This window comes from Calidris pugnax, unplaced genomic scaffold, assembly GCF_001431845.1.
Source record: "Calidris pugnax isolate Ruff unplaced genomic scaffold, ASM143184v1 scaffold335, whole genome shotgun sequence".
Lineage (NCBI taxonomy): Eukaryota > Metazoa > Chordata > Aves > Charadriiformes > Scolopacidae > Calidris > Calidris pugnax.
The window spans coordinates 935,631-946,375 of record NW_015091148.1 but is presented as its reverse complement, the minus strand read 5'-3'; positions in this window follow the sequence as shown (position 1 = coordinate 946,375).

Below are 10,745 nucleotides of genomic sequence, written 5' to 3'. Positions count from 1 at the left end.
GCAATCAAAAAGTCCAGAATGACTTTGCAGAATAGAATAACTCTTTTGCCTTTCTTTCATTTTCTTTACCCTTCCCTTCCCTGTCCCTTCTTTCACATTTTTGTACCCACAATGAGCAGGTGCAATTCAGTACTCACAAAGCCTGGCATATTCTGAAGCAAGTTGTGCAATAAATCCCTTTCAGAAGAGTGACAACTTCAATTTATCCTATCTCCATGAAATACTTCCCATTCCTCATTCTCATGTCTGTCTCTCTTCTCCCCTTCCCTTTATTTTTCTATCAGATATGCAATTGTGGCTTCTGGTCAAAAATAATCTGATATAGGATGCTGTGTTTAAAATACAACAATTAACAAGTCCCAAAACACTGGTATCTTCCACTAGACAAGGATCCAGATTTCATGCATGTGGAATCCCTAACATTATCTCGTATGTTTTCTTGGTGAGTCTGGTGCATCTGGACTCACTCACTTATCTGTTAGATATGAGGAGTTATCTGATTTACAAATTCTGGAGAAGGTACAAAGAAGAGCTATAAATTGATCAAAGGTATGGAGGGTCTTAGCAATGCTGATAGACCGAAGTGTTTAATCTCATGCAGTTTGGAGAAACTGAGATTACAGGGTGGGATGCTGGGTGTAGAGAAAGATATGAGGGAGAAAAGGCTGCTCTTGCTCTGCCTGAAAGCAGATCTGAGAGACGTGGATAAGAATGTGTTCAAACTGAGCAGGAACAGAGAAATATGCAGCTGCTCTGAGAGTTAAATTGATGCTGTCAAATATTTTTACTCAGAATGTAGGTTTGCTAGTGCATTGTTTTCTGCCCTTGAGGAAGATGGAAGGTAACTCTAATTATCCAGTGTGTCAGAGGGAATCCCAGGTCTGTTTGTATTGCACAGACTGTAGTAGTACTATAACCATGACAGCCTAGCAATTTTGGATTTTTTTATCCGTTATCCAATGCTATGAAAGTGGCACTGTGGCTGATCCCCTCCGCCAGTGAGAACAACCTTTCTGCCTTCAAAAAGATCTAATTTAATAGTGCATTTAGCTCCCTTAAAAGAAGAGCTGACAGTCTAGTCTCCCTCCTGGTAGTGCCACAGGAACTGCTGGTTGACAGTGATCCTAATACAAGAGACAAGAGAAAACCTTTCTTCCAGCACTTGCTCCTGGGAGTCAGACCTGCCTGTAAGCATCCCTGTGGTTGTGGCTAAGCCCATGAAACAGTTTCTCCTTATCCAAGAAGAAAATACAATATCTATGACCTCTTCCATTCTTGGCCTCTCTGCTATAACTCCAACGTTGAGTTTTGCCAGTGTGCTTTGGGGACCATTCCTGGCAGGGGAGGATCCTCATTCCTTTCATCCTGATTCTCCAAGCGCAGTCAGCTCCATTCAACTGGTGTTCAAGTCCTCTGTCACCTTAGCTAACCAAATTGAAAGGATTTGCTCAAGCTGTTCAGGGAGAGGTGGTTTCTTACAAAATGATCTAATTTTGTATTTTCAGGCCCTTTTAATATTTGCTATATTAATGTGTTAGCAGCAAGCTGTGTTGACAGTGCAGCCTAGTGGATAGAGCACCGGGCTGGGACTCTGCAAATTTGAATTTTGTTCCCAGGTCAGATTCCTGGATAGTTATGAGCAACTCACTTTGCCTGGCCCTACATTCCCCATTAGAAAATCATAAAAATGCTGATATCATTTCTGAAATCTACCAGAGAAAACCAGGACTGGTCTTTCACTTATCTCCTGATTGCATTTTATCTTTGTCTAATGTGGTATTTGCTGATGAAGGTAGTTAAGTAAACATTACTTATGACCAGTGCCTTGTGAGAAAGGGCTTTCCTGTGCTGGTGGTGTGGCAGGGGATACAAGCAAAATGGCAGCACAGAAGGTAGAGAGATGAAGAGTGTGGATATGGTAGTACTTTTTTATCACACTGTTTTTACAATGGCATATTTCTACACTGGCATGTCTTCAGCTGGTACAGCTGGGGCAATTTTGTTTCCATCGGTGGAATTCTGATTCTTTGCAATAGCTGTGAAGAGAGTCCAGTTCCTACAGTGAACTCCTGTTACAACAAGAGCAAGAGGAAAATCAGGTCCCGAAAAGGATTTTGCAAGAGTGGTTTCTACTCCGTGTGTCTCTGTAGCTTGCTGCTGAGGCCCATACAGCTGGAGTTCTTCTGCCACTGAGCCATCACCTGCCATTATGTTCCCATGTCCTGTTTATTCCTGGACAGTAGGTAGAGCTCCTTCTAGTGTGGGTTTTTACTCCACCTGTATAGACTTCAGTGTGATGGAGAACTAAAACAGAGCCCAAACCCTACAGGACAATCAGCAATTACAGAAGACTTATTATCCTTTCTTAGCTGAAATGGGAGGATAAGATCCCTTAGGCTGGTAAATGCAGCATCAGTCAACATTAAAAACCAGGTCATGGAGAGCACTTTTGCAGTTTGGGCAGGATCTAATGCTGGTGACGGGGCAAGTTTTCTTTGCCAGCATGCTGTGGATCTGCAATTCCTCAGCAGGACTGAGATGGCTCTGTTGCTTTTGATTTGCTTTCCCTGTTGCTTTTGATCTGATTTCCCTTTCAGAAGGCGAGGGAGAGAAGGGCCAGGTTAGTGGGATCCAGGAAGGGCTGGAAGCGATGATCCACTAGGGTGCATCTGTGGGCTGGATGTCTGAAGGGTGCTGTTTTCAGATGCCAGCTATCAGGCTTTGGGGTTGTTTCTACTGTAACTATAATTAGGAAGGGGGGTTCTTTTGTTTATTTAGGCTGAGAGCTTTAAGATAAATGACAGCTCCGAAGATGCTTTTCAGCACTTCATAAATCAACTGCCAGCTGGCCAGTTTCACCTCTGAAATGTCTCCTGCTTTTTTTCTTTGCCTTTTTTTTTTTTCCTTCCAACTTTGGAAAGATGGTATATCCAAAAAGAAAAAGTCTTCCAGGGAAGTAACTGTGATGAGGAATATGTGCATTTGGGGAGGGGAGAGGGGAGATGACTTCATCCTTGAAAGACTTGGGGTGTTTGAAATCTTAGCCCTTTGCCTCATTGCGATTTCTGAATTCAAAACCATGAGAAGGCATCCTCCCTGAGCATTTGCAAAGGGCAGAGACACCCAGCAGAGTGACTGACACATCCTCAGCTGCCATGACAGACATTTTTCTGATTTCATTTAATGCCTCTTTTCCCTGTCTCACTCAACACATCCAGAGATTTACTGGTGTTCTTTTTCGTTAGCTGAGTTGCTTTGATTCCTGCACAGCTCGTGGGATTGTTTGTGCCAAGGACCCAACATCCCCTTTCTCCAGAGTGAGGCAAGATTTCTGCCGAGAGGTTGTTGACAGCCATGCAGTCTCTGTAGGCAGAATTGAACAGCATTTGAACTTGAACACCATGCACACTTAGAAAAGCTCTGGACTGTTCTCCAACCTCTTGCCAAGCCTGGAATCGGGCTGTGTACGAATTTGTCTGTGTACGAGGGTGCGGTGCAGTGCAAAACGTGACTGAGGCCTTTGGATTCTCAGAAAAGCACTGGCAAAATCTGTGGTGGTTGAATTTTAGGATCCCAGATTGTAGGTCTGTGCAATCTGAAGAGATAGAGCTGTTCTTTCATTTTGGAAGTGGATGACAGACTAAATGTATTCTTGCAGTAGAGAAAGAAAACATTGTCAGTCTAATCCTGCTTTACGTAGGCATCTGAGCACAATTAATCAAAACATGGATTCTACCCCAATGGGTGATAGAGACCGAGGCAATCAGAGGGACGTAACAGGGGGGACAGTGGCCCCAGCTATTGCAAAAGGGCTGAGAGCCCTGTGACCATAGTCACAAAAAAAACATCTCAGTGGAGTCCTATCTTAGATACGTCCTTCCAAGAGTCCCTTCTTATGGTCACTGTGCTTCCACACAGTCATGGCACTTGGGCAGGTGGAAGTTAACACCAAAAAATGATGCTACGTGACCAGGGAATGGCACTCTGTTGGCAGCAGCATTAGCTGTAACCCTGTCCCCTGATCTCCAAACCCCCACTGGGGCAGAATGTCAAAGGACTGCGGACAGTGGTCTAGGTTGGTCTGATGGACATTTGAATGGAAGACAGGAAAGGGAATGAGCAATCTGCCTGTGAAAGATCCTGCTAAAATAGGCCCTAAATTTTATTCTAGATGGGTGGTAAGCCTACTATGGCTGTGGGGCATGTTCCTTCTCTTTCAAGTGTGTTTTTCTGGGCATCTAAGCTTAGCCATGAATGGAGGAGCCAGGAGCTCTGGCTGCAGACCAACATAAATGCAGCAGAGACAAAAGGAAGAAGCAGAATGAGTAGGAAATCATGTAAAGAGGAGACAAAGGACTAACAAATGTACATATGGCTTTTAGACAGGTCTTCAGAGGCTATAAAACTGCATGAATTTCAGGTGCATGTCACAACATTGCTGAGAAAACTGCACTTAAATTAACTAGATTCTGAACCCGTGTAAATTGGCCCAGCTCCGCTGACCTCCTGTAAACCACAGAGAATAATGGGGAAAAGTTTCTTTTCAAAGAGAAGCGAGAAGACTGCGATGTTTCACAAAGGGGCCTAGAAAAGCTCCAAGCACTGGACAGTCTCCACCTGGTTACATTAAACCAGTTTCTACATTTTTCAAAATCCACCCATGCTTTAATCTCTGCTCCATTTCACATTTCCTTGTGATGTTGTCCAAAGAAATGCACTCATTGGCAATAAGCTTAACAGTCACCACAAAGCTTAGCAGGACCTTGATGTGGCTTTTAAAAAACCCCAAACCCTTAACTGCTGAGGCTCACGGATTTTTTCTCCTCAGCAGATGTTATAGGGGGACTGAAGCTTGGCAAACATTTGCAGACATGGATAATGTTCATACCGATGGCTTGATTCTCATTTACATGAAACTGCCTTTACAATTCTCTGGCTTGGAAAAAAAAGTGCCTCTAAAGTGTGTGCGAAAGCAATTTATGTTAAGAGACCTTAGTAGGAATGAAAATCAGACTGCCAGTCTCCCCAGGCAGATGAGGATTATAAATATAGTTAGCTTAGCTTTCTTGACTGTAGTCCAAAACCCCTGATATTGTCTGTATAAGTCTGTTATAAATGTCAAATTCTTTAACAAATAGTCCTTGTGACAGCCACAGACTGTCTCCAGATTCCTGATTGTCCTGATTGTTAATGTGTGCTGTGATAGCATCTAGAAGCTGTTTTCCTGAGTCAGGACCTTATGTTCAAGCACTGAAGAGCAAAAATATGTTTAGTCCAGAATGTTTCCTATTATGCAGCTCAGTAAAACCTTGTCACCCAAAGACCGGGTCTGGGACTTTCTTCTTCCTCTTTGATCTATGCTGAAACAGCAACTGTGACAGTAGCAGCTTGAAGCTCCGACACTCGTGAAGCAGGAGGTGGTGTAGGATTCATATTTTCAACCCCATCTTGTCTTTTTCTGTATGGAGGCAGCGATCCAAGCACATTTTTACATCTACTGTTCTCAGACTTCTGGGGATTGATTTAAAAATGTCTAACTCACTTGAGGCATAACAGTTCTCTTTGCAGATGCTTCCAACATAGCGCCCATACGTACACAATCTGATGTCCAGGAGTCCCACCGCATGGTAAACCAGGAACTGTAAACTTCTTGGTTGATTTTGGAACCAACATGCACTTTTAGAAACTGGAATAATTTAGAACCTTGTGCACCCAAACCGTACATGGAAAGATTAGGTGGAAGCAATCTCTTCATCTCTACTTTGTTCAAAAACCATCATAGAGAACTACTTCTGCTATTTCTAACTTTGGGGAGAGGGGAATGTGTTTTTCCAAGCTTTGAGGCATTTCCTCCTCTGGTGATACTGAAGCTGGACACGACACAAGTGGTGACAGTTTATCTGGAGATGCTGCTGTGTTCATTAAGAGGAGCTGTTGCTGATTATCTGTGCCTTGTCTGCAAAATCAGGTGTTCAGAAAACAAATTCTCCATGTTGTCACCATGCTGCAGTGTTAGTGTGAAAAGGGGTAGATTTTCAGAGGCACTCACCCAAACTCACAAGCTGGTCATTTCTGGGAGATACTGCTCCTCCTTACAAAAGCTTTCTTTGGTGGTATAAGGGAAACCATCCCAACTTTATAAGAAAATCTCCTTCTTCACCCAAAACTCCATCCAGGTAAATCAGAAAATATTTAAAGCCTTCTAGCAACTTTTAAAATACTGTCTTAAGCAGACTGGTACAACCATACAAGGAGCAATATGAACATTACCACAGATGAGTCATCATGGAAGTGGTAGATGTCTGTCCCTGAGCTGGTTGTTTTATGCTTTCTTTATAGTAACTGGAGGGCAGCGGGCACTTTTAAGGTGCAGCTCATCTCTGCCCGAGCCAGAGTTTAGCTGAACTGTGCAGGCAAAGTGCCAGTTGCTCTCCACCAGCTATAAAAGGAGGCCGGATGGCTGGATTGGATGAAAACATACACATCATAAGCGTCTAAAGTTAGCAGTGATGAGTCCCTCTGGTGAAATCTGCTGGTCAATTTGCTTTTGCTGCTTGTTCTTATGTAAAAGGCATTCAGCTATTACTATGATAGGCAGCAATTTAAAATCCTAACCCAGTACATGATGGCCCTGTTGCTTTTCCCTCTTTGGGTATGCCACGGCAGGAAGAAGCAGCCACTAAAGACAGAGTAGCAGGGGGACCAAACAGCCCCATGGCTACATTATTTATTTCCTCTTTTTTTAATCTCTTAAATTATGCTTTTGACTTGGAGAAATGAGTCCACACTAAAAATAGGAATGAGAAGATTTAACCTCCACAAAACTCTACCTCCCTAACTGTCAGAACACTGTGTCCTTTGCCTGCAGCCTGCGAGAGCCCCATGTAGCCCTTCAGGAGTGACCGCTGCTCCGGTGGCTCTCGGGTTTTCTCTGCAGCTGCCAGAGTGGCTTCGGCTGAACCTGCCGCAATCCTGGCCACCCCAGTCATCTCACAGCCCTGGATCTGACAATGGCAATGGCTTTTTTCTGCAGACCTCTCTGCTGTCCCCACCTGTGCCTACAGCCAAGCCTGCCAGCTATCAGCAGTCCTTTCTCACACCAGTAACTCTTCTCTGATCCAGCCCTTCTTCTTTCCTGCTCTCTTAACCCTAGGAAATCCCTCTCTGCTCCTTCATACAACTGAAGCCCAGTAGACTGTGCCCAACTGTTCAGTGTTTTGTGAAGTGACCCAACAGCTGGTCAAAACCATAACATTCATCTTTATGAACGAGATGAGCTGGCATTTTTGGGATAGAAAGATGACCGTGTCTGTCATACTACTGACACAGCTTCTTTTTTTCAATCTAAGCAAACAGTCTGGGCTTGCTTTCCTGGTTTGCCATTTTTCTCCCTATGAAATGCTGCAAACTGACACAATATATTAGTTACTCAGAGATTTCAAAGCCTCAGCCAGCTCCTCAGCAGCCAAGAGCACTTGTTGAGAAAAGGGAAATCAATACGATGAGAGAAGCAGGCACGTGTGATTTAAAATAGACTATTTTAAAGTCATTGAGCCTAGTTCTCTGCTGCCTTGTCCTTCCTATGTGACCTGAATGTTCTATGTTTTCACAATGGTGAATGAGAATTGCACACGTAAAAATGCTGTCAGAGAGGAAAAGACAGCAGAGGGCTGTGTCCTGAGGTGTGTGGAAGTGGGTTTGATTGCTAAAAAAATATCACACATTCTCCACCCCATTCCAACCCATGTACTGGCTTTGGATAATTGTCCCTTGTACATAACACATGTCCCTACCCCATAGCAAACAGTGAAACCCCAGTAATTTAGAAGAGATGTATCTGAGGCCAGCACCCTACTATGTGGCCACAAATTCCTGCGATGTCCTGGACAATACCCCACAGAACAAACCTTCAGTTTAAACTGAGCTTTTCCACCACCATCCGTTCACGGACTTTCTTATGACAGAGCATAGAAAAGAGCAAACATCTTCTCTGAAGCCTTTTACAGTGTCATGGCACTGGCACTGGATCAGACCACTGTTTCTTCTGGTTTGATACTCTCTCCAGGAGACGCTGCACCAGCTGCTGTACGGGAAGGTACATGAAACCTCTGCAAATGCAATTATCAAATCACCTACCCAGTGGGAAACTTTCTCCCTGACACCCATTAGTTAGAGGTTAGTTTATACACTTCAGCGTGAAGTTTTATAAACTTTACAAAGCTCTGTGTCTGAACATTTCCTTTCTCTCTCCCTCCTTTTCTGCATTATCAGATATGAATGGTGTTTCTTATTTGAACTGCTTCTAACAGCGATCACCTTAAATGTCTATATTAAAAAGTTGACCCATATGTTTACTCATTTGCTTTTGAAAATCTAAGCCCCTCAAAAAGCAAAAGACACATTATATTGGGGTCACAGCAACATTTAAATCAGCCTCAACTCATGAACCATTTCCCATCATTCTCTCTAGCCTTTTTCCTAGCGTGGGTGGGGGAAGCCAAACAAAAAAAAAAAAAATCCCCCCCTATTTAGTATCTATTGGTCCCTTGAACACAAGAACCACTTGACCCTTTTGCATAAACTCCTGTTAGCCCCTGCCAGCTGGATCCCATGTCCTGCAGCACTCTGTGCACCGGGGGGTATCGAGCAAAGCACAGATCATCTGCTGACTGCTGGGCAGCTCCTCGCCCGCCGGAGAGCAGAGCGTGCTTATCAGGATGCTGCACCTCCAGACACCAACAGCACAATGACAGCAGGACCTGCCTGTGAAATGAGGCCAAGATAAATGATGTATTGCCCTCATCCCTAACAGTGTGGCCCAGACAGAAACCAGGTGGAGGGGAGGGAGCCAGCACCTTCTGTAAACAATCTCCTGTCTCAGCTGAAACAGCTTTAGGCTGAGATGCCGGATTAAGAAAGTGATTCTTGCCCTGGACAGAAAGTTAAAGGGCAGGGGTGATAATGCACTGATGGCCAAAGGTGGCTGGGGGAACTTAGCCATTACTCAGCAGTGGTTCATTTGACCTGGCAAGAGAACATCTGATATCTAAACAGTCCCACTCATCCTGAAGCACTCAGAAACCTCTACACTAAATATTTGATGCCCTTGTTTGATAATGTTTATTTTGCTTTCTCCCCACCTGTGTGAGGCTAATATGCTGTGAGTGGGGAAAACATGGGGTAGCACATACCAGAGATAAAACACTAACGTGTGAACTTTTTTAAACAGAGATTTATGAGACGTACTATGAAGCTGACTGGGCAAAAAAAAAAAGTAGGGAATTTACTATGGGGACCAGTTTTGCATTGGTCTAAATGCCATCAGCAGCATGGGATCTCCCAGATCCTCCCTGTTCTGCCTTTGTAAAGAACTTGTGCAAATCTTGACACGCTCGGTTGACTTATGATTTAGCACCAGGATTTTGATGGGCTTCGTCTGGGTATCAATTTCTCCACTTCTGCATGGATGGAAGGGGAGGGGGAAAAGGTGAATGTAAGTCACTCTCATGTCCTTGTATCTGAGATAGTTCTATACCCTCTCACCAACTCCACTGTGAGTTAAAACAGTTTTGATACAGTTGTGGTTTCTGGGTTGTCCACTGAAGACTGTGCTTTCTCCTTGTGTGAGTTTGTAGTTGGTCGGGTGATGTCAATTTACACCGAGAATTGGGGCACCCCAGTTTCCAAGGGGGCACCACTTCCTAAGTTGTAGCCATCTTCATCTAAGCTGGTTGTCCAGAAACTCTTTGCAATCAGCAGAGATCCAGTCAGTACAGTCGGTGAAATCTGAAGGGTGATTCACCTGACCAGACATGACCTTCTCTAGAAAGAGATGGATGGTGCCCTGGGCTCCGCTCCCTGTACTCGCCTCAGTTCCAGTGATTAGGAGGGGAAGCCAGCCCAGACAGAGGTGATGTTGTTACAGACACCCCCATTTAACGAAGTGAGTCCTGCCCTTGCTCACTGAGGCTGCTGGAGACAACAGTGCAAAGGAGAGGTTTGCCACTGGGTTTGGAAGTTGATTAGTTCTTAATTCAAGAGGCTCTTATGGATCTTATAGGAGGCTCTTCCATCCTGACACCTCTGAAACCAGTTTGAATGGCAAGGGCTCCAGTTTCCTGAAGTGCTCCAAAATCCTACAAGGCCTACCCAGCATTTAAATCAGAAGTACATCTTTCTCTTTTGTGTTCCTTTGCAAACCAAGACCCTCCCTTCCAGTTTTTAATATCAAGGCATTTACCACGCATAAGGAGAAAATACTGTGTGAGCTGCTTTCTTTCTCTGCCTCAACTGAAAATATCCTTTGGCCTTTTTCATTTACCTATTTTGACAGGAAATCTTGGCCTCTGGGCTGACGTGTTTCCTTTCCAGGTAGAAAGAGCTGTGGTCTTCTAAGAATTGACATTGTCTAGTGGTTACTTCTGAGAACCAGAAATCCTGGACTTTCTTTCTGATTTTGCCCCTGTGCAGGAAAGAGAAAGCCACATTCATGTAATTTGCCTCAATTTCCTTGTTTGTCGGAGACAGAGTAAAACCCCTGTTCCGTGGGTTGCCCTGTTACCATTGGCCAGTTTCACATTCTCAGATTCATGTTTTAAAACCCTTCATTAAAAGAAAGAGCCGACTGTTGCTTTCTAACAAGAAGTAAATAACAGAGGTGGTCACGGTGCTGGTTCTAGGGCTCTTGATCTGAGATAAACCCTTTTTTATCTGCTGGGTTATTAGAAGCACACCTTTACTTGTGA